Source organism: Cryptomeria japonica, chromosome 9 (assembly GCF_030272615.1).
Source record: "Cryptomeria japonica chromosome 9, Sugi_1.0, whole genome shotgun sequence".
NCBI classification, from domain to species: Eukaryota; Viridiplantae; Streptophyta; class Pinopsida; order Cupressales; family Cupressaceae; genus Cryptomeria; species Cryptomeria japonica.
Window position 1 is genome coordinate 297,111,058 of NC_081413.1, and position 23,809 is coordinate 297,134,866.

General features: G+C 40.0%; 1 protein-coding gene across 2 annotated transcripts in view; it reads right to left on the reverse strand.

The window, feature by feature from the left end:
• LOC131079576 (synaptotagmin-5) overlaps positions 1-23,809 on the reverse strand; it is a 180,235-nt gene that overhangs the window by 110,293 nt on the left and 46,133 nt on the right. The window lies entirely within an intron of this gene.

The following is a 23,809-nucleotide window of genomic DNA, read 5'->3' on the forward strand; positions in this document are numbered from 1 at the left end:
CGCCCCATGATGCCCATAAATGCACCATCATCTCCTGAACGTAACGGCTGCATGCAGAAGGAATCTGCCATATCGCCATAAATGTGACGGCTGCATGCAAAGAGATGCTTCATTAATTCAGCGTTCGTTGACTCAGCTGCCACTTGGCAAGAAAAAACCCTGGAGAGAGAAAACTTTAGGAGAGAAGAATATGATCCATGAAGACTTTTCTTGAAGTTTCTCGAACTTTCCTTGCTCTAGAGGAGATTTCCAACGCTTTTTACCATCTCTTATTTTTTAGGAACTTTCCTAAAATTTAGGACTTGAGTCTAGGGGAGAGAGAATTCTCTCACGAGTCCAAATTTGCAAAAAATTTCGGATTCTGATAAGATTTGGTGTCAAAAAATGGAAATTTCAAAAATTTTCCTGAGGGGATTTTCACTTTTCCATTCCTCCTTGACCCTTGGATTTTCATGCCTCAGACAATTTCCTCAGTTTTTTGGCTTGGGTGTGGAATTCACTTTGGTGAAGGAGTTTCATTATTTCCATGCCTTAGAAAATTTTTGACTTCCTGACTGGGCATGGGATTTTGACTTTGATAGAGGAAATTCATCTTTTCCATGCTCTTCCTTGATACCTTGACTTGGGCACCTGCCTTTGAACTTGGGCAATGATTTTGCATTGGTAAGGAATTTTGTGATTTTGAAGCTTTCCATGACCATCAAGTTTTGGCATCCTAGTACCTTCCTTACGCACAAATCTCACTTGGTGATGGAATTTTGAACCTAGTGGAGGATTCAGTGAATTTTGTGAATCCTCCATGCTTCCTTGGTTTTGGCGTCTGTCCTTCATCTTGGGCGGAATTTTGACTTGGTGGAGGATATTTATTCTTTCCCGCTCTCCATGGATACCTTTGCTATAATCACTATGCAATGGATTTCTTCATTTTTTATGAATTCCTTGAGGACCTCATTTCAGCGCCTTATTCATGCCTTGGGCGCTAATCTCCTTTAGGTGTGGAATTCTAAACTTTCTCCATTCTCCTTGAGCACTCCACTTTGACGCCCTCCCTTGGAGTAGGGCGGAATTTTCACTAAGTGGAGGAATTCACTACTTTTTTGTGAATCCTTGAGACCACCTTTTTAGCGCCCAAGTCCACAGTTGGGCGGAATTTCACCATTGTGGAGGATTCGTGAATTTCCAAAATATCCTGACCTGACTCATCTAGTGCCCAATCATTTCCTTGGGCGGAATTCTTCATGCATGGAGGAGGATTTTGATGCTTTTCACAAGTTCCAGGCTCTTCATCAGGATATATATATGAAATGTTATAACATTTAAGTATAAGTGGCATCTTCAATATGTCTTTTTCCTTTCTTATACTTTAAGTTATATTTCATATATATTGTCAAGATGTTTGAGAGTGGTTTCAGGTCCATAGGAATCATAATGCAAATTCTGGATTTTGGAAGACTCAGTCAAATTTCAGGCCATTTTCGGATCAGGATGACATTGGTGGATTGATGTGAATTTCTGGACTTGGATGATTTTGCATGCTTTCCTCTTTTGGAATAGGAGTTCCAAACTTAACCATTTTTTGATCCAACTTGTTTGCCTTCTGACTTTTCCGGATTTAGAAATGGTCTTCAGGAACGTTCAGTCTTCAACGTCTTCAGAGATATTCAGCTTTCAGTGTTTTCCTGTGAAGATCCTGCCAAAAATAGATTTTCCCAAATAGTAAGTGTTTCAAAATGTCAAGGTTTGGTTAAAATAGGTCAGAAAAGCACTTACAAAAAATAGAAACTTACTAAAAATAGTAAGTTTGATTTTTGGCAAAATGACGACATTCCAAGATTCAATAAAATCCCGAAAAAATAGGAACTTTCTAAAAATAAAAGGTTGCTCCGTTTTGGCTCAAATTTTATTGGGAGGTTCCTTGAAGGGTCTTGATTCCAGTCATATGTTCAATTTTTCCAAAACCCTAACAAAAACCCCTAAAATCCAGGACAAAAGGCAGAAACCCTAAAATAAGGACAAAACAGGCCCTAGACTTCACCAAACTCGCCCAAATGAAAAGCAGACCAATTCAACCCCCCAAACACCTGCAAAGCAAAGGGATTGGAGAGTGCTGCGAAAAGACGCAAAAAACAAAGCCAAAAGACCGAAAGGGCCTAAAAAGTAGGGGGTCCCCGTTTGCAATGGGGCGATGTGTGAAAACGTCATAACAGGACCCACAAAGGAAGAGAGACGCTTCATGTCAAATTTTAAAGAACAATACAAGTCGGCTTTTGTGCATTGAAAGATGAAATAACAAAATTTAATTACATGAAACAAGTAGGCCTTAGATCAAAAGACACATCCTTTCAATGTCTGTAAAGAGATGTAAAGAGATCTATTGATCATTTCATTTGATCAATAATTGTTTGCTAGTTGATCCCAAGTCAGCGAACTTGTCTTTGAGAACAGCGAATTCATTATCAGGCAGCAATCTTCATTAAACAACAGCAGTGATCCTCATCACTGGCACACGGAATTTATCTCCTAAAAAACAGCGACTTGATCTTCAAGACCAGCAGAGTCATAGCGAATTCACCTTCAGATCAGTGAATTTGTGTGGTCATCATAAACAATCAGCAAATTTGCCCTTCAAAATCAGTGATTTGGATCAATCAAAACACAGCAAACTTCTGTCTTCTTCAAGTCATAGCAATTTCCTTCAAGCAGATCAGCAGTGAACTTCCTCATTCAATCAACAATTGTCAAGTCTGGAATATCAAGGAGAAGGCGAATTTTGAACTACAGCAAACAAGGTTAAATTCGATCATCATTCCCAGCAAGGAGTTCAAAATCCAATCAAGTATTCATGAAGGAAAAGGCCTTGCAGAATAGAACTGCAAGAGGATATCAGTTGGGAGAGGAATATAATGCAGAATATACCAGTCTTGGGGAGATTTGAAGCCATAAATTAGACATTTCCAGATCTGAGAAAGAACATGATTCCCAGAAATGTCTGATTTTCAAACAATTTCCAGAATTTCCAAGCTTATTTCTAGATTTGAAAGAGTTTCAAAGACGTATGAAATTTGTGGAATATCATTTTCATTTTGGTGTCTTGATTCAGATTAAGTTTCCTTTCAGGTTTGGTGCATGAGGAATCAGCCATATGGGGAAGTCTAAGGTCGAGGCTTAGATTATACAAGAAGGTGGCAAGGATAGATTACTATACAAGGATTGCTCTACAAGCATGAAGGTGATTAAAAGAGGACCTCACCACGAAGAAAGAAATTCAGCAATGCAAGTTCGTCAATGCATTCAAGGAAGCAGCTGTGACATAAAAAGATTCATTCCAAGGCAAATCAAGAAGAATGCTACTTCACAAGCAAACAACAAGAATGCAAAGGAGGTCCACATCAAATATAGCACTAAGGCAGAATTCCAAAGCAAGAAGATGAAGGGTGAAATGATCAAAAAGAGATAAAGCACAAGATTCACAAGATTCAGCATGAGAACGTGTTGTGCGTTGCACACGCTCCCTGTCGCCGACAGGGTCCCCTTTCCTGTTTTGAGCTTTCAATCGTTGTCCTGAGGTTCCAAGTAGAGTTTCTCGTGTCTCTTCGAGCGAGTTCGCGACCAATCCGTAAACTGATTGGCGTTGAAGTAATGAACCGATGAGTCCTCCCGACTAGTCTAGCTCTCGGGCGTGAACGCCAAGAGCTTTGTTCCAAAATTTTGAAAATCGCCTTAGATAGGCGTAGGATGGTAGGAATTGACGGATCCCGCCAAGCCAGAGCTATGAGGCCGATTACATAAAGTTTGTCACCCGACCTTTGCAAGGTTTGGGCGAGAGATGATTTTCGCCTGCTGATGAAAGATCGAATTGATCGGCCAAGTGCCTTAGTATTCTGATGCCTCCCAAATCCAGATTTGTGGAACCTGGCAAAACTAGTAGGAGGTCCGATGTTCCGTGCAAGTTTCCAAAATTGTCTAAGGGGCAGATTTCGGGCCCTGGAGCGAAAATTTCAAAGCAGATGCTCCCTACTCGGTTCGAAAGCAATACAAAGTTCTTTTAAAATGTTGCAAAGATAGCGCTTCAAACCCAGAAAATCACTCAAAGTGTTATTTTCGGACCCCTGTTCCGAAATTTGGAAGTGCCTCGATTTCACTAAAACGTCCAAATGGTCCGAGGTCTTCTTAATATGGCAAAAGTGTTTCAAGGTCCGAAACTTCGGATAGAGGCTCGTAAATCTTCTTTTCGGACCCCAAATTCGGACCCCTGGGGTAAGAGGCGTCAAAAGAAAACGCAGAAGAGAAGAAAAGCATAAAGTTTAAAACTGACGCATGAGGTCCGAAAGTTCGAAAATCACTTAAAGTGTTATTTTCGAACCCCAGAAGAAAAGAAAAGCATAAAGTTTAAAAGGGACGCATGAGGTCCGAAGGTCCGAAAATCACTTAAGTGCGATTTTCGGACCCCAGGTCCGAAGTTTAAATCGTGAAATGTTTTAAAGCGCGCCTGAGGTCCGAAAGTCAGAAATCGCGAAAGCATCCGAATTTCCGACCCCTGAGAATAAAGTAAAACGCAAAGTTAAAAAGAAAACTCTCCTTGGTCCGAAAACGCCTCCGACCCCCGAAATCACTTAAATCCTTATTTTCGGACCTCAGGTCCGAGGTTTTGAAAAGTGCGAAATCTTTTAAAAATGCGTTGAGGTCCGAAAGCCCGAAATCATTTAAGTCCTTCTTTTCGGACCCCTGAGAATAAAGTAAAACGCAAAGCTTATTTTCGGACCCCAGGTCCGAAGTTTAAATCGCGAAATGTTATTTTCGGACCCTAGGTCCGAAATCGCGAAAATGAAGTGCGAGATGTTTTAAAACTCTCCGAGGTTTCGAAAGCACCCAACGTAGGCGGCGAGTCCTCCGAAGTTTTTCCCAAATCGCCGAAGTTTGAACGGGCGCCGTGACTCCAAGGTTTGCCGAAGTTTGCCAAACGTGTTCCAGCTCCGAAGTTCCAAAGTTGCGGGAGCATGCGGAAAAAGGGCGCTCAGGTCCGAGGTTTTGAAGAGCTCCGAAAACGTCTCCAGCTCGCCTAAAACCCCAGTGACTTCCGAAATTCGCCAACGGGTTGAGATCTCCAAGTTTGCAAATAACGTTCAAGCTCCGAATTTCGTGCAGACTGGGTGAAGCCAAGTTTAAATTCCGAAACCTCCAAATTCGTCAAAAATCCAAAGTTGGAGAGAAAATGCAATTCAAAATTTGAAAGAACTCTCCAAGGTCCGAAAATAAGAAGGTAAGACGCTGCATCAACCCCCCTCGACCATTTAAATTCAGATTGCCAAGGGTAAAACCATTTAAAATTGATAAATTCTCTTTCGTCCACCAAACCGCGAAAATTTAAATCAAAGGGATAACCATTGGGATTCAAACTTTGCAGGATCGTCCGTTCATTTCACGCGACGAGGTCAGGTAATCTCTCGCCATCCGCTCCCATCAGGTAAGTACGCTTTATCGCGTATGATCATTTGAAAATGCTTAAATCAAGTAGACAAATGCGCGAAATTTGATCGCAATGCTTGAATTCTTGAAGTCTACATCTCTTTTTCATAGAACGTTGTTCAAGGCATTCGAAATTTAGAATTCACTCCCAAGGTTTAGCCAGAAATTGCATCTCTTTTCAAACTCAAGAAAATTTCCATGTTTTGCCTCTATTGAAAATGAGTCCAAAATCCGAAAGTGATAAGTATAAATGCGTAGTCACAAATCTTCAAGAATATGCTGCGGTTAAAGTTAATCAAGTTGTTAGCTAAAATGATATTGCCCCATGTCCGGACTAAACTCTAAATTAATCCCAGCCTGCTGGGGCACTTCTTTTGTTGTCTAACCCACATTACCGTTCTTGTATCACCTTATAATCTGCGTCTGGCTGTGCAGGATAGATGCCTAAATCGGCGGTGGAATCATCAAAAACACCTGCTGCAGCCGAAACCTCACGAGCATCCAAATCAGACATCCCGCGTAAGGTTGAAAAGATGAAGTATCAGTATCAACGGGGAGGATTAAGGGAGTCGAAGGTTCAGAGCGTCTAGGACAACATTGGTGACACCGACCTTGGCCATATTGATATTCAGGACTTCAGGAATCGGGTCTTCTCACCCAACGCATATGGCAGGCCTAGGCAGATGGTGGAAAGTGGCATCGCCCAAGCGGCAGGTTTTCCTCCAGCAATCCAGAATTATGAATTAGTAGTGGAGGCTGCTCGGCATTACGAACCAAAGTCCAGATTAGTGCTTCTGGAAAATATGACTATTGCCGACTTCTCCCCTGAGGCTATCGGTGATGCATTTGATATCCCCTTTCCTAATAATCCCACAGCTACAACCATAGACGAAGCACAAGGGGCATATGATATGAATCCGGCCCAATGCAGGGCACTAATTAACGAAGAATGGTTCAAGGAGAAAAGGCCTTCGAACACCAGGATTGTGAAAAAGACCCCCAAAAGTGATTTTCATAATGAACATGGGGATATGGTCACCTTACTTAGCCGAGTCATGGGACTTCCTAAGTCCAGCTACTTTGAAGAGTGGATGTTCTATTTTACAGAGCAGGTCTTCGCCGGAAAGTCTAAGTTTGACTGGGCCCAGATCATAAGCGATAACATCCACACTCAGCTGATTGAGCTCGAAACAAAGAAGTACTTCACCATGACCTCCTATTTGGTCTATATGTTCGCAAAGAACCAGCCACTGCCAAGATTGATAATGAAAGCTGAGATCGGGAATGGGCCCGGTCAGGTGAAAGTCTATGATTGCTACCCGCAGCTGCACTACCAGGATATAGCTCAAAGGGAAAAGAACAGCCCGGCTTACGCGATTGGTCAGTATGAACGCGTCAATGACGCCTTCACAATGTGCTTGGTTAGGCTAATGCAGGGCGGGTTGCACATAAGGCTCTCGGAGCAAGCTACTACTTTAGTACAGAGGTACGGAGCCTGGTTCATCCAATTCCCAAGGTTTTCCTACATCCGAATAGCTGGCTTCGATGGTGCCCCCCTTCGACTTCCACGGTATCCAACCGACAAAGTAATCCGGAGGTGGCAAGGCAATCACGCCCCGCCGGCATCTTACTTCGAGAGAGCAAGCAGGCTGGATTCACATTTCCTATGATCATAGGCAACCATGATGTCCAATTGAGGACCCCCACCCTAGCAGAGGAGTCCCTTGCAGAGCTGGCCTCTTATGGCCTCCAAGACCATTTCCCAAGAAAATACTTCGATCATGATAATCTGGCAAAAAGGGCCTATGGTCGAAGATACAGAGCAAAGGAGTCAGTTGAAGACTATTGGAAAAATTGCTCCGATGACTACGAAGTCAAGCGACGGGAATATTCTAGGTTGAGTGTGCAGCAGATGCGACTCTTTGAATACTGTCAGGTCCCAGATCAGCTCACGGACTCAGGAAATTGCCTCCAAGTCCGAGAATTCGAAGCAGTAAGACACCTCTTGTCAGGCGTTGATTGGTCTCAGGACCCAATCACGGATTTCGAAGCAGTTATGGTAGCCCCAGCAAGATACACAGATCAGTGGTTACATCATCAGATCGAGAGGCTAGTTCATGAAGGGGTCCAGTTCACTTACCATTTGATGGGCAGTCTTGACTCTTAGTCTTCCGAAGACGAAGGGACATCAACTAAGAAACCAGAGAAAAGAAAGAAAGCTAAGGCTTGCAGAGGAACTCGGACGTCCAAAAGAACAAGAAGGGAGAAGATTCCCATAAAAAGGCCAGAGGCCACTTCATCTTCAAAAGACCCCAGTTCGTCTGACGATGCCATAGAATTGGATTGCATACCTGCTCCGCCTTCCCAGAGCGACATCGATGCATTCGAGGCCAATGATCCTCCTACACCTGATATACTAGACACCGAGCCAAAAGGCCTCGAGTTGACCAAACTAGGTAACCAAATAAAAGAAGGAGAAATCCCATCCACCCAGGGGGTCGAAGTGCATGAACCTACCCAGCAGAGCCGTCACGAGTTGCTACTCCTTAATACAGCCAAGGACGACTCGACCGTCGAAGGAGAACAAAGGATAGACGAAATTCATGAGCCCGAGAGAACTGAGGAGCAACCTTCACAGGAGGATGTCAGACAATTGTTTAGCGAAATAGGGGAGACCTCAGCTGCAAGCAAGGAGCTTCCTCCCTCTTTCACTCCTCCGATGGCGGGGCAGCTGCGAATTTGTGGTCAGCCGGTTGAGAGCGTAGGAGAACAGGATGCTAACCTGACCCTATCATCAACCCAAACAGTGCCTCAAGAGTGGCTGATCGCCAGAGCTTAGCGTAGGGCCGCCACCAAAGCACCCATCGATCTAGAGGATATCTTCTCACGAATGGATCAAGCAAAAGCTAAAGGGAAGAAGAAACCAAGGGCATATTCTAGAGTAACCAGGGACGAACAAAGGAACCGCACTCTTCATATTGCCACCCTGCCCGTAGACAAGCCAGCAGATCAAATAACACTGGCAGATTATAGCATTACGACTGTCCCCATCGGACGAGCTACAAAAGAGCAGGAAAAGGAAGAATTTAAGGATTCAGTGTAGAACATACTCAGACAGCTCGAGGAGATCACAGCGGAAAAGGATATGTATCGGGCCCGTGCTGAACAGGCCGAGGGATACATCGATAAGCTCCTACGGCCATTGCACAACCCCTCCGAATCCCATATTCCCCCAATGGCATTGGCACAAAGGACCACGACTGAATTTGAAGGAATTCGGGATACCGCAAAGGCCATCAAGGAATGGACGCAGGACATCAAGAAAAAGGGAGAACAGATCCTTAGGGAGGTGAAAGAAATGGTTCTCCATCGAGAGCTCACTCTAGTCAGGCTGTTGGAGGTAAAGAGGGAATCCCTTCACATGCACGAAGTGGCGGCCTCTACCCTTCCCCTCATGAGAGCTCTTTTCTGGACACATGCGCAAATTCCCACACTGTCCGACATCCTAGATCCCCATGGCATCAGTGTTCTCAAGGAATGGTACTGGACCGTCACCATGAAGAACGACGCCCAGGAAATTATTGACAAAGAAAATGACGCATGTGAGGTAATTCTGGGGAACATGCAGGAACTAGGTAAGACCATCCTCCGATCGATGGTTTCAGGATAGATAAATGACCTATCCGACAATGTAATCCGGCCAGACTGGGAAGAAAGGTTGGGAGCAGATAAGGTTTCTTATTCCGTTGGAGACTTGAGTTTTGCTGGTCAGTTCCATTCAGACATATTATGCTTCGAGCGTAATTGCTCCAGCTGGAAGGACGGTTTAAAGCACGTAGACCAGTATCTCGAGGGCATGCAGTACAAAATTCGCCACCCTCCCATGCCTCCTTTCAGTCTCCTCTTCCAGTTATGTATCAAATTTCAGGAATACGTTCGCAAGGAACGGGCAGCAGGTCATGATTTATGGCGGGAATACCTGCGTAGCGAGGACCAGTTTCTAAAGAAAGAGTGTGAAACCGAAATAGAGAAAATAGTTTCTCAAAAGTGTTTTTTCCCTTCCAAATCTTAAAATGCACTTTTGTCCCAAAAAGGTGACAGTTGGCTTTTGGTCAACAAATTGTAAAACTTTTTTATACACCTTTTTGGATTGTTCCAAATTGTTGTAATTATCCCTTTTTAGGTAGTTATTGCCCATTTTGGGGTAGTTGTTGATATTTGCCTCCCATTTATGGGCATGGGCAGCCTTGCTTTATGGATGAATCTGGGCCACTTATTTAGATTTAATCCAGGCCATTCATCTTTTTTGAGGCCTATTTAAGGGACTGGTTTTCCCTCATTTTGTAAGAAGTTCTTGGATTGTTGCGAAAGCTTTGAAGGAATTTGCAGGAATTAATACAATGGATTAAGACTATTTTCAAGTTTCCTTGTGAGTGCATGGTCTCCTCCTTCACTTAATTTTGAAAGCTTTTAGTTATGTTTATTCATTTTGCATAGCAGTTTTTAATCAAGCATCTGATAGAGTCTTCATAGTCCATACCATTAGAAAATAGCTGATTGCTTTTTCTTTCCGCATGGTTAACCTAGACCATTTCATGCTCAGTTCAATTATCAAATATATATATACCATGAATGTAGAAATTCTAATATCGTATTTGGTAATATGAAAATCTGGTTTCTCCTTTGAAGATTGCACTAAGTTTATGCAAGCATTGTGTCTAAATGGCTGATGATGCCTAATCTAGTTTCCTGGAGGTGTCTGTCTGCTTGATTGAATCTGCTGTCTTAGTTAGAATTTACAGTTCATGTCTCTCTCTCTCTCCCTATCCTTCCTTTCTTTTCCCCTTTTTTTTTATCTATTCGGAAAATCTGCAGTCCTACTAAAACAGCTTCAAATTAACCAATATCATCTGATGGAAAGATCGTAAAAGGGTCCGGGGAACTTATCCATAGAACTGTCAGTCAAACGTAAGTCCCCTTGTGTTTCCAACATAAACACATCAAGCCACTGAGAGATCCCGCAGTCAAGACCTGACAAAAGAAACCTTGAGGTAGTCTCCTTTGATCAAACTTAGAAAACAGCATTAGAGACTTCCTTATCTCAAGAGAGAGTAGGATAATCAGTCGGCTATTCTATTCTGCGTTGGCCGTATGGAGTTTGCAGCAATGCGATTTCCTCCACGTCAACAGAACGCACGTGCTAGAGGAAGAAATTTTGCACAATTTTGAATTTCCTTCGGAAATCCAAGAATCATTGCTAGTATAGCAAGATGGAAGCTCCAAGGTAGAGGTGATCAAGACAAGAGATAGTTTCAGAAGAGTTAATCAAAGTCAGAAGATGATGCAATTTGGGAGTATCTCCCACCAACATCCTGATCTTCACTGCAAGCAGTTGGATAATGTTGAGCATCAAGAGATATGCCTCATTCATTTACAACTTGTGATGAGTTACAAGGATCAGCCAGCTGAGGTGGCGTCTAGTCATCTTATCCAATCACATCATTCCAAGTCGACATGTCCATATTCAATGCACCTAACTCATCCATCAAAGAAGATAACCACCACATGTGGGCACAAAGATCAATGCACCTACCCTCATCATCTATTGGTCGAAACTCAAAGGACATGTGTCCATTTTAATGTAATTTTATCATTGGTCAAGCATTAAATGCTTTGTAATGGGTGTTACAAACCCTAATTAGGGTTTCTATCTTTCAATCTTGGCCATTGATTGTGAATCAATTTGAGCCACTCAATGCAATGTGAGCACTATATAAGGCTCGACTTCTTCATTTGTAAAGGTTAATAGTGAATGGTTGATAGCTCAAGAATAGATTAGTAGCAAATAATAATTAGATATCTGCTAGAGTAAAGTAGGAAGAGAAGGCAAATATTGTTGCCAAGACTTTGTTGTAAGCAGCATATTAATTTCATACATCCATACTACTAACATCTATTTCATACATCCATACTACTAACATCTTGCTGATTGTAAGGTGTCTTGCATAGTCAACTAGATCCATCTTAGCCAAGCTTAACTTCAATTATCACTCCTTCATTGATATGCTTCACCTTGAGGGTGTCTATGCTTGTAGTGGTGATTTGAAAACCATTAGCTATCCCTAGAAGATCACACTAGCTTTGTGGAGATGTTCGTTGCATATCAAAGCAAAGCTTAGTTGATTTTCATCAAAGATTGTCTATTGCTCTTATATTCTTAGAGCTAGATTAGTTTCCTAAACCCTTTATCATTTTGCTATTTTTTAAGTTAAGTTAATTTCCACGTTCCAGCAGTATTCAAGCATTCAAGATTCAACGTAAGTCCACCTTGTGATTCCAGCAATATCACATCAAACAACTAAGTCTATCCAAGAGCACATCAAGACCTGTCATTCAAAACCTTGGAGTCATCCCATTTGATCACGCAATTTAGCACTTGGGGAGTCTTTGTTCAAGAGAGGAAAGATATGGTGAACTTTATGTGTTGATTCAACATTTGCATGGTCTCTACTTCTCATTTAATTTTCATGTTGTTTAGATGAAAGGAAGAACTTTCTGCATGATCAATGGTGAAATTCGTACATCCATACTACTAACACCTTGCTGATTGTAAGGTGTCTTGTGTAGTCAACTGGATCCATCTTAGCCAAGCTTAACTTCAATTATCACTCCTTAATGTGCATGATCAATGGTGAAATTCGTACATCCATACTACTAACACCTTGCTGATTGTAAGGTGTCTTGCGTAGTCAACTGGATCCATCTTAGCCAAGCTTAACTTCAATTATCACTCCTTCATTGATATGCTTCACCTTGAGGGTGTCTATGCTTGTAGTGGTGATTTGAAAATCATTTGCTATCCCTAGAAGATCACACTAGCTTTGTGGAGATGTTCGTTGCATATCAAAGAAAAGCTTAGTTGATTTTCATCAAAGATTTTCTATTGCTCTTATATTCTTAGAGCTAGATTTGTTTCCTAAACCCTTTATCCTTTTGCTACTTTTTAAGTTAAGTTAATTGCCACGTTCTAGCAGTATTCAAGCATTCAAGATTCAACGTAAGTCCACCTTGTGATTCCAGCAATATCACATCAAACAACTTAGTCTATCCAAGAGCACATCAAGACCTGACATTCAAAACCTTGGAGTCATCCCATTTGATCACGCAATTAAGCACTTGGGGAGTCTTTGTTCAAGAGAGGATAGAATACTTAGTATTTTATTATGTGTTGCATTGTGCATGAAAAACACAACGAAATTGGCGCTAGGAGGGCATGATCATCATGAATGCCTAAACAACTGAACTCCAAATTTTATCAATTCATATTTGCGGGAGTAATCTCAAGCCTTTGACTCTCCTTTGCGCTCGACAGAATTGGTAGATGGCAAACGCATGAATGCAAATTCTTGAATAGCTGAATTCAGTGGAAGATCAATGGAGAGTCATCCTCAACACTCAACAGAGTTATCACAAGAGGAAGGATAGAACGTTGGGTCGACAATTGGACTTACAAAAGAAAAGAAACAGTTCATGCAGCTAGAACCAGTTGAGCTTTCAAGCCAAATTTGAGATTTGCTAGATCTCTCTTATTAAAAAAATCCAAAAAAAATCCCAAAAAATCAAAAAATTCAAACAGAAAGGATTTCTCAATGGGGCAACAACATTGCCAAGATGATCAATACGTTGATGTTCTTCAATTTTGGTGGAGACTAAATGCGCAGCTTCGTCCACGTCGTTTTTCAGAATTTGCATCATCAAGGCAATGCAGGATCCATGAAACGAATGAACACGATGAAATGCATTGCTTGACATTCTTGTCAAGGATGGAATCGACAATACAAGGAAAGATATTCTTTTGGAATATCCCCAAGCCAGAGACGGAATCAAACAATTTCAGTGTTCCAATGAGCAATGATCCTCTTTCAAGATTAATAGGAATAATCGAAAATCGTCTTGCCATGACAGGTAACCTACGCTTAAAAAAATATTGCTACCATCATGGTGTGGGATTCACAATGGATCCCACTCAGAATTCACTTGCTCATGGTGCGAAGAAATTCAAATCTTGGACGAGTATATCAATCAAGTCAGATACCAGTTCAAATTGTTGATCCTATCTAGGACGAGTATATCATGGATCGATCTTGGACTGCTTACCTTACAACTAACAAGTATACAAGAGTACAAGAACAAGGCATTGCTACATCATCAAACGGTGAAGGAAGCCAATTGCAAGTCGATGGCACAGGTCTACCTAATGATCAATATATTGCAATAGATAATTCTCCATACCTTGCACCTAAAGAAGAGTATGTTGGAAGACAAGTTGAGGAGGCAATCGAGGGTGTTCAAGCTGATGCAGTAGTGACAAATAATTATCAAGATGTCAGTCTGGTAGTCAAGGAAGACAATGATTCACATCCATTGCAAGAGGAGGAATTCCTTGAAGAGTTTCCATTCATCATACAAAAGAAGATCCTTGATAATGAATTGCAAAAGTTTCAAGTAGCATCCTTCGAGAGGGTGATGATCATACAAAGATGTTGAATGGAGAATTACAAGTTATCACAAGTGAGCCCAAGTATGAAGAATAGTTTGAGGGGGCGCTCAAAGACATCATCACCATCATGCTATTCGAGGGGGCGATGAAAGATCTCTGGCAAGAAGTGCAAGAAGAGTCACTCCCAACGTTGTTACAAGACAAGCGAGTTGCTGCGAGAGGCATGATTCTATAATGGCAAAAAATTAGGGTTTCCACCACAATAAGGACGAAAACCGCTAATTTTTACTTGGGTACCAATTACATTAGCAAAATATAGGAATTTGATAGATCCAAACCTAAGAGGTCTAAATGTTGATCAGATTCCAAGGATCTTGGATGAGCCTCTTCTTTCCCTTGAGTTGAATTGATTTGTTGAAGATGCTGAAATTAGGGTAAATGGGTTGAAATTAAAGTAATTATGGGTGAATAGTGAGCTATAGTCATCAAATCGAGCCATGAACCAAGATCTAAGGATTATAAGAGTATTCGAACCTATTCTCAAAAGGAGCTCCTAATTCGTTAGGATCGAAGCGACAGTCGCTCAAGTCCTCCGCACTTTTCGCACTCCAACGAGGGATTGATTCATCACTGTAAATAAAGCCAATTCTAAAGATCGCATCTTCATACTTGTTCCTACGCACACTAGAGAAGGGAAATGGGTTGGGAATAGGGGTTTTCCTAAGTCAAACCCCAGTTTAGGAATTAACCTTGAATGAAATATTGCAAATACTGAAATGAATAATGGAATAATTGTAATGTCCCCTTCTCAGTAAGGAGTAATCAGTAGTCCATTGGCCTATTCCGGAGCACTGTGGGTTGATTGGAATGAGGAATTAGGGTTTCCTATTTTTGTGGAGCTTTGCGTGTTCCAATTGATGCTTATCTAGTAGGGCTTCTACAATTCCAATTGAAGATTCCTTCTGGGCTTTTTGAGAGATTCACGGTAGCATAACATGCATTTTGTTCCGGGGTGATTTCTGAACTTACTATTTTTAGTAAGTTGGTGGTAGCTTACTGGATTTTGAAGTTTTTCTAGGTTTTCTGAGCTCTCTCACAGGGTTCGACGACCATGTCTTTCAGAGATGTTTTCATGACTTACTATTTTTAGTAAGTGTCAGTTCAGGCAGTGCTATTTTTGGTAGTATTGAGCAAAGCTCCAATCTAGTTCAGATTAGTGTTTTCTGCAATTCAGTTCACATGGTTGATTTGGCAGCAATCAGTGGTTGATTTATAATTGCTAATTAAATATTATTACTTTATTCTCAAGTTTGATATTTAATTATTTCACTGAATATTTTTGGAGGTATGACTTAGGAAGGAAAAATTATATCATTTATCCTAAGTCACATTTTATTTCCTAAGTCGAGTCCGCCCAAATGAAGTCATTTTACACTTTATAATATTCTCTCAAGTTTGAACTTGTATTCCTTGGTAAAGTTCAACTAGGGAAGCCAGAAAACGGGATGCCATGTCTTGAGGGGGACATGTAATGAAATGAAATGAATTTCAAGTGAGTTTGGCGCCATTTGCATTTGAATTTCAAATGGAAAAATCTATAAATACAAGGGATGGGCTCCTCATTTGATCATCTTGAAGAAATCATATCATTATGTTGTCGGAGTGGTGAGTGAACTTGAGCTTTGATGTTGCGGCTCCCTAATTTTGCCAGTTTCGTACTTGAGACATAGTACCTAGCTGAGTGATGGAATGTTGAAGTTTTCAGTGTGCATTTTCAGATTTTCAGTGTGGTGTGGTTTTTCAGTGTTGTTGTTTTGGTGTCGCTAAAGCGAAGATTTGATCATATCTCCCTGCATGTGCAATCGATATTTCCGAGTATTAGCTCGTTGGAAGCGTATTTGGAGGTCGATCCTTCTTCTACTTTTGCGTTTCTTTTGATATGCATTCTGATTTTTGGCAGAAAATTGTACTTCCTTGCTGGGTCGTACCATTCCTTGGCTGCCTCGGGTTGTGTGCTGGTTGTTGGTGGTGTTCGCGGTGCAGGTTTGAGGTTCTTGTTGCATCGTCTCAATCTTAGCTTTCATTTGCTTCTATTCTTGTGTCATTTAGTAGAGTTTTAGGCAAGTTATGAGCATAACAGTGATTTTGGTAGTGGTTGTTTTATACGTGTTATGCGTACAGCAGATTGTTTTTTCAGTTTAGTGATCAATGGTGCGTTATTTCTTTATGGGTGTGTTTGAATTTGCTAAATGTGTTAAGCTTGGAAGTATTCGTCAGTATTGGACAGTATAATCTCTCTATTCCATGCATTGTATCTCTTTATTGTAAGGCTGGATAGTAGTACTTATAGCCATTTCTGGATTGTAAAGCAAACTCCCGCTGAAAAGTGGAGGAGGCTAGCTTGCCCCCTACATTTGGCTCTATAATACTATCCTCCCACTGTATAAGTGGTAGAGTTGATTTTGTAGTTTCTTTGTTGTCCTCCCACTGAATAAGTGGTGGAGTTGATAGTGAATTTCATTTCTGGTCCTCCCGTTGCATAAGCGGTAGAGTGATTGTTCTTCAGTTTCTTGCATCATCCTTGGCTGGTTTACCGGCAAGTGCTTTTAATATTCTCCATATCCCGCTGAAAAGTCGAAGGGGCTTGCTTGATGCCCATTATTGTAATAAGCATTTTCAGAAGTTGCATCTAACAATCCCCTGCCACCATATGCTCTCACCCTCCCAGCTTGGGCTCTCGGTGATCAAAAGGTGTAGGGTTCCTTTCAGCTGGTTTAGATTTCATTATTCTAACCCTAATGGGTGATTGGTGTGTTAGTAAATTGTTAAAAATAAAAATAAAAATTGTTGGGGATATTACAGTGGTATCAGAGCCACTCTTCCTGCCAGCCTGTGTGATAAGGGTTCTCCATGAGTGACAGAGATACTAGATACTACAACAGAGAGCAGAGAAGGCAGCAATTTCAGATATCGTCAGTGCCAGCGGAAGAAACCTTTTCAGAGGTTTTGAGAAACAGAGAGAAAGAGGTTGATTCAGTCAATTCAGTTGATTCAATGGCAGAGAAAACATTAGATCAGAATGGTGCCAATGGGGCTGCGGAGAGAGTGATACTATGGACATGATGTCCCAGTCGCTGGCCACATTGAATCAAAACACTAGTGGGGGTCGAAGTCAAAATCAAGACACCAATGGACACCATGCTAGTACCCCTAACAATTCAGGAGGTAATGGAAATGCCAACAACCATAGTAGCAACAATGGTGGAGTACCATTTGGTTCAGTGTCAAGACCCTTGCAACCTATTTTCCTTCCAAAAGAAGCACCACCACCTGTGGTAGAAGTCCCAGTAGCTGATGAGATACGAGCATGTTACATGGAGTATGCTTCACTTCCCACAGAGATCCGTGACATATTGTCCCTTGATCAATTCATGAATTAGAAGAAGAGAAGGGAAGGGAGGTTGGATAACAGATACTCCACACCAGGAGACTATCAACAAGCTCTTGGGAAGGTCACTCTAGCACATTTTGATGGAAGCAATAAGTGCACAGCTAGAGCTTAGGTCCAGAAGTTGGACAATTATTTGTCCTTAAGACCAATTGCCTGAAGAAGAATTTTCCAGACTTACTATTTTTAGTAAGTTGTGATGGCAAATCAAAATGTGGTTAAAATGCTTTTGGACACACTTACTATTTTTAGCAAGTATGCTACCTTTAGTATGTGCTATTTTTGGCAAGGTTTTTGCAGCTTAGTGCAGTGGCTATATCTGGCAGAGCCGTTCTCTCAGTTTGATCTCCCATACTTGGAGCTTGTTTTGTCAAGTTTAGTATTCAATGGAAAATGGTGTTTTAAGTTAATTATAACTTAAGGCAAAAATGGACGATTTATTAAAGGGATTGCTAAGTTATATTAAAAAGTCATTTTTATATGTTGGGTGATTCATGGTCGAGGAAAATATTTTTATAAGTGAATTATTGTTAAGGCAAGATGGATGCCTTAGGAAGAAAATAAGTTAATTTTATGATATAATTCACTTTAGAGAAAGCAGTATCGGTGAACTATTCAATCAATTTCCACGTTGGGTCAACGGTCAATAAGCTTCTTTTCCCAAACCCACCCTGATGATTTCATCAAGCGAGATCCCTATGGGATAGGCTAGGCAACCTGCAATGCGGTTTTCCCGGCTTCAAGTTAATGTATAGAAAGGGCAGCTAAGGGATAGCTGTGGCCCAACCTGCGACTCCGATCGTCTGATTACGCGGGGGGGCGACTTCTCAAGACCCTCTTCGAGTGTATGAGGGCAGCCTAACAGGCAGAGGACCTCAATTACTACTGGAACAGACATTCTTTATGAGCAGGGGAAATAACAAGGCGAAGATAGAGGGGTCATTATACACTTTATTGATATATTTTTGATATAGTGTATTTGCCACCATGAGATGGACGATTTTGGGAAAAGAGAAATGAAATGCAAATTACAAACTAAAAGTGAATTTGAATGTCATTGTTTAGTCCCACATTGGAGGGAAAAGGAGGTTCGAGTTGGGAGGAAGTTATAATATGTGTCTTGGCCTTCATTTGAGACTATCCATTGCTAATCTAACGAAGTGTTGTCGAAATTATTCTAGACTCTTGCTTCGAGGGATGCATACCTCCTAGTGCCTTCAGTTTCATGATTAAGAGATAGCGCCTAGCTGAACCTTGTGACTGTTTCTCATCCAAAGGAGCAGATTGAGCTCAACGAAGATAAAGATATTTGCGGTTTTCTGAATTTTGGAGTGTGTTTTTTCAGTTTTGAAGTTTGCTGGTTGCATAGAGCTGAAAGTGAAATTCATTCATAAGTCTCTGGGAGTCCAGTCGTCGCTTCTAGGTATTTTTCCTATGTCTTCCTCTGTGTTAGGCGATTCATTTTGCTAAGTTGCGTGGGTTTTGGAGTTGATTTAGATTTTCTAGAGAAAATCACCCTACTTCCCAGGCCGTACCATGCTAGAGAGTGTATTGGAAAGCATGCAATGACGATTTGATCCGAGTTGTAGCAGTCTGTTGGTTTGGGAGTGGACGCCTTGTCTCCTGGGCCCCTTTGCATTTGATTTCACATCATTCGGAGCTGCATGGACAAAGTTATGAGCATTTAGATGAATTCTAGTCTTGCTGGTCTGTATTTTCAGATTGTTGTTTTTCATATCAGACTTGGGTTATTTACTTGTTTAGGTACTTTTCGTATGCTAGATAGTTCTTATTTGTTAGAGGATTGATTCCTAACATTTTGGTGTGTTCAAATATCATTTTTCTATTGTAATCTGCAAGCTAATGCTCTCATTGTAACGCTGAATTCAGTACTACTGATCAACGTTAATTTATTTGCATTTTATATTTTGTATTCCCACTAAAAAAGTGCAAGAGGATGGGACCTAGCCGCCTATTTGTTACTTTCAGAAGTTTTCATAGTCCTCCCGCTGAATAAGTGGTTGAGTGATCTATTTCCATGTTTGTAATAACTGTCCTCCTGCTGAAAAGTGGTAGAGTGATCTATTTTTCAGAATTGTAATGCTTGTCCTCCCGTTGAAAAGTGGTTGACTGATTCTACTTTAAGTTGCTCTTGCCCGCTAGACAAGCGACCGGCTAGCTTGCCGCCCAGCATTGTATTTTCAATTGATTATTGGAGCTAACGATCCCCTATTCACTGTATGCTCTCACCTTCCCACATTGGGCTCTTGGTGATCAAAAAGTGGAAGGGTTATCTTTCAGCAGTATTGTGATTAGCTTTCCTAACCTTAACGAGTGCTTTGTGTGTTTAAAAATTGAAAAAATTGGAGGGGACATTCCACGGGACTCATGATGACAATTTGATCCAACTTATTTGGTGATGACAGGTGTTGCATTGAGCTCAATCAATTGACATGTGCATAACTCCATTTTCTAAAGTTGATTTGGACCATTTGTCCATAATAATTTTAGTGTCAAGTTGAACACCAACTTGGTCAGTTGACAATGTTTCTATTTTGGGAATGTTGGTGGATGAACTGGATGTTGATATCTTGGTAATTAATGTGGTTCAAAGCATTTAATATAAATACTACCAAAATATTAAAGCTAGATTAAAGTTTTAACTTCAGCGTTATTCAATTTATTATATTGTCTAGTGGGCACCCAAGGTGATAAAACGTGACCTTAAAATATTAAACAAAATATTCTCTTGATGTGGGCGCCTAAGTTGGGAGACATAAGGAAATATTTGATTAATTTAAATGTGCAAACCTCTTAGCTGTATGCGGGCTTTTGGAGGCCTATATAAGTCAGTTTTGGAGCTCATTTGCTTTATGAATGGATTTGATATTTTCAAAATAGATTTGGGTGGTTGAACTTGTTCATCATGTGGCTTTGAGGACAAAACCCTTGCAAGGAAAATCCTCTATGTTAGTGAAAGATCTAATCTAGAGAATTCATTGGTAATTTCACTTAGGAATCACATTTGGACTTCACAATTAATTGAAATTTTCAATTTGAGCATAGAGTATTTAGAGAAGAATTGAGGAAGATTGGAAGAGTTGTTTGCATAATTTGAGTGAATTACATCCCTTTCTTGTTGTCGTACTTGTCCCCTTGCTGGTCATATAGCTAGTGTGAGGACGTAGGGGTTTGTGGAGAAGGGCGATTGGGTTTTGAGGGAGCTTTGTTGCTTATTTGTGGTGTCCAGGCCTGCACTGTCATATATACATCAAATCATGCCTTTTGGAGGTATGTTTGAAGGGTAGCGCCTAGGGTTTATACTACCAATTTTTTGGGTTTCCTAACATTCTTCAATATTATTTGTAAACAGCAAATGGGTATGTTCAATATTTAACTGTATTGAGATTCTACCATCCTGTTATCTTTAGTGTTGATGATAGATTATACTTTCAATTTATTGCTGGTTGTGGGTGCTTTGAAATATTGCATTTGGAGAATTATTTCAGTTGTTTTCTTTGTTGCAAATAAAATCTATTGTGAAAAAGGTTAAAAAATCCTATAAACTTGAATTTTGGACCTTTAAATGATTGAATGGGACCTTGATGAACTTTTGATCAATTTTTTATCTTGGAAAAGCATGACGTAGAGCACTTTGAGATATTCAATTTTAAAAAAGGGCTGAAATCGGGTTCCCAGGTCAAAAGTTATGATAATTGAAAGTTGCAATACTTTTAGGAGGGAAACTAAAATTTTCAAAATACACCTAGAGGCGCCAAAATTCAAGAGGGCATGTTTATTTTTCATATACCGAGGCATAGAAAAAGAAGGGAAAAAGGGTAGGTCATCAAAAAAAGAGTAAAGGGGTAGAATCAATTCAATTTTTGACTGAAAGCTACAGAGAGGTGCAGAAGGCTCTAGAAGCAAGGGGAATGAAGTTGTAATGTGTTGCAATGAGAAATCAATATTTGCATGTGTGAAATTTGTGTTATTGTATTTTTGTGTTTTGTTTGTGCTAACGCCTATCATTAACCTCAAAGTCCAATTAGCGATGAAAACTATTTCAAGGTCCAACCTTCACCCTACCGCAGACCAATCATGAAATTTGCAAGTGTTAAATGCCAAGTCCAGACACCACAAAGGAGTAGGTACATTTCAAAGGTCGAGGGTTGACCCTACCTCATACCTTCGGCCGACAAAACACTAAACATTGAACTCTTGAGAGCCGAAGCTCAATTCACTCTTTCAATTTGACACCTATGAGCATGAGCATTTCAACAATCTCATTCTTGCTTAATCAAAACAACCTTTGACATCAATAACAACATTTCCAACATGTTAGCCAAATAATCTGCAATTGAAATATGATGCAATGTATTACATTAAAGCTTTCAAATTTGTCTTTCTAACCAAATAATACCTCGTGTGGCTGTAAATTGTGTCAGCTTATATTGACCTCATGCAGCAAATATCCCTTTCCTGGACCATGCCTTTTTTGTGTTTTTTGTTGTTTTCATTTTCATTGGAGGAGATTGAAGGAGACAGCAATGGGACATCTATTGCAAGCAAGGGCATCTCCAACCGCATCTCTAGTACTAGAGATGTGTCCCAATCCTCGAGGTCCGTCCCATGGGATTGAAGACAAACCTTCTTGCACTGCAATATTATTCCAAAAGCTCTAAAAACTTAATTATGTGAATTGTTCAATGTACACAAGTGTTTGACAAAATGTCAATGTATGGTTCAATGTATGAGAAATATTTGTAAAATTTGTGATCATTAATGATAGCAGCAGATGTGCTTAATCACAGAATTTAAATGTGTTGATTTGTCTAATGTCCAACCATTGTTTGATGTAATGTCTCTGTGTAAAATTTGAGACAACTACAAGTTTGTGGAAATTTTTGGAAACAGTTACTACATGTCTAATAATGCTATAATGGTTGGCAGTAAATCACCAATCCTAAGTATGAAATGCATGCAAATGAAAACCCTTTGGCAGTATTACCATCAAAAGTTTACAAAGTAGTTAGGAAATGCATTACAATATAACAAAGATAAGAAACTACCATAGTCAACTGTAAATCATATCTGATCATAAATAAACACTGTGCTGCAACACAATAAATTAGTTCATAAAATCATATAACAAAAAAAAGAACTCACAATGATCAATGGAACTCTGCAACGCTGAACAAAGATGAATATATGCTGATCAGAACATTGTTGTCACAAAAATCAAACTGATACGTTGCTGGTAACACATTAGAAACACCACTCACACAACTGTAGCCACTACTCTAATGCACACCAACACAACCAAATTGAAATACTACTGAAAACATTCTTATTTCTGTTTACAATCAATGTAGATCAAACTAATAAGACATAATAAACTGTTTTAGGTCTGGAAAAAAGATAAATTTTGCTTGTATAGCAAGTACAACACACAAAAACCTCAAACATCCTCTTAAAACATGTTATAATCTTCAATAAAATTGCATCAGTAACATTTAGCAATCAAAACTTCCTCAAAAAATTCCGTTTCATCAAACATATGGAGAGAACTCTGCTTTTAGGAACTCAAGGTGGAATCACTATATCTAGCTAAGAGGGTTTTCATCCCCAAAATTGGTATTTCAAGAGGGTTTTTGTCCTCAAGAAATGTTAACTCAAATTTCTTGCTCAGTAACCCTTCTTCACAAAACGCGACCTCCTTTTATAACCTTTTTAGAACTATTTTAGGAAAAAGTGTTTTTTTCTTTTTATTTTTCTTTCAAAAAACAATTTTTTTCTTTTTTTTCATTGTTCTTTCTTAAAAAACCTTTTTGACTTTCTATTTCTTTTCAGTGTCGAATAAAATAATATAAACTGTCCTTGTTACCATTTTTCATCACCCTGAGCCTAGTGACACTTTTTCTGCACACTTGAAATGCCCTTTTAAATAATTAAATATAAGTTGTCATTTAATTTCACTTTTTTGACAACTTTATTATTTAACTAATGATAATTTAATTATTTTTTGCACAACCACCAGAGTTAATGGAAAGTAATAAAATGACCCAAAATATGAATTCTGACCACACCACCAATACCCTAAATGTGTAGGATATCAGTCTATATGAAAGTTGGTGCTCTCTTGTCAAATCCACACATGGAAAGTACCATTGTACTCATTTTGGGTCCAAGAACTTGCTATCACTATTAGAATTTCTATTCGAGAAAGCTAACACTCTCTAAGAAAGTTCGAGTTTCCAAGAATGTTGAAATGGATCAAAAAGGGGCACATTACAAATCCTACCATTATAATTTCTTGATCTAAATTCAATAAATTTCCACATTATAGTGTTTAATTAAAAAATCCATCCTCATACATAGAAACTTCAGATTTTCAT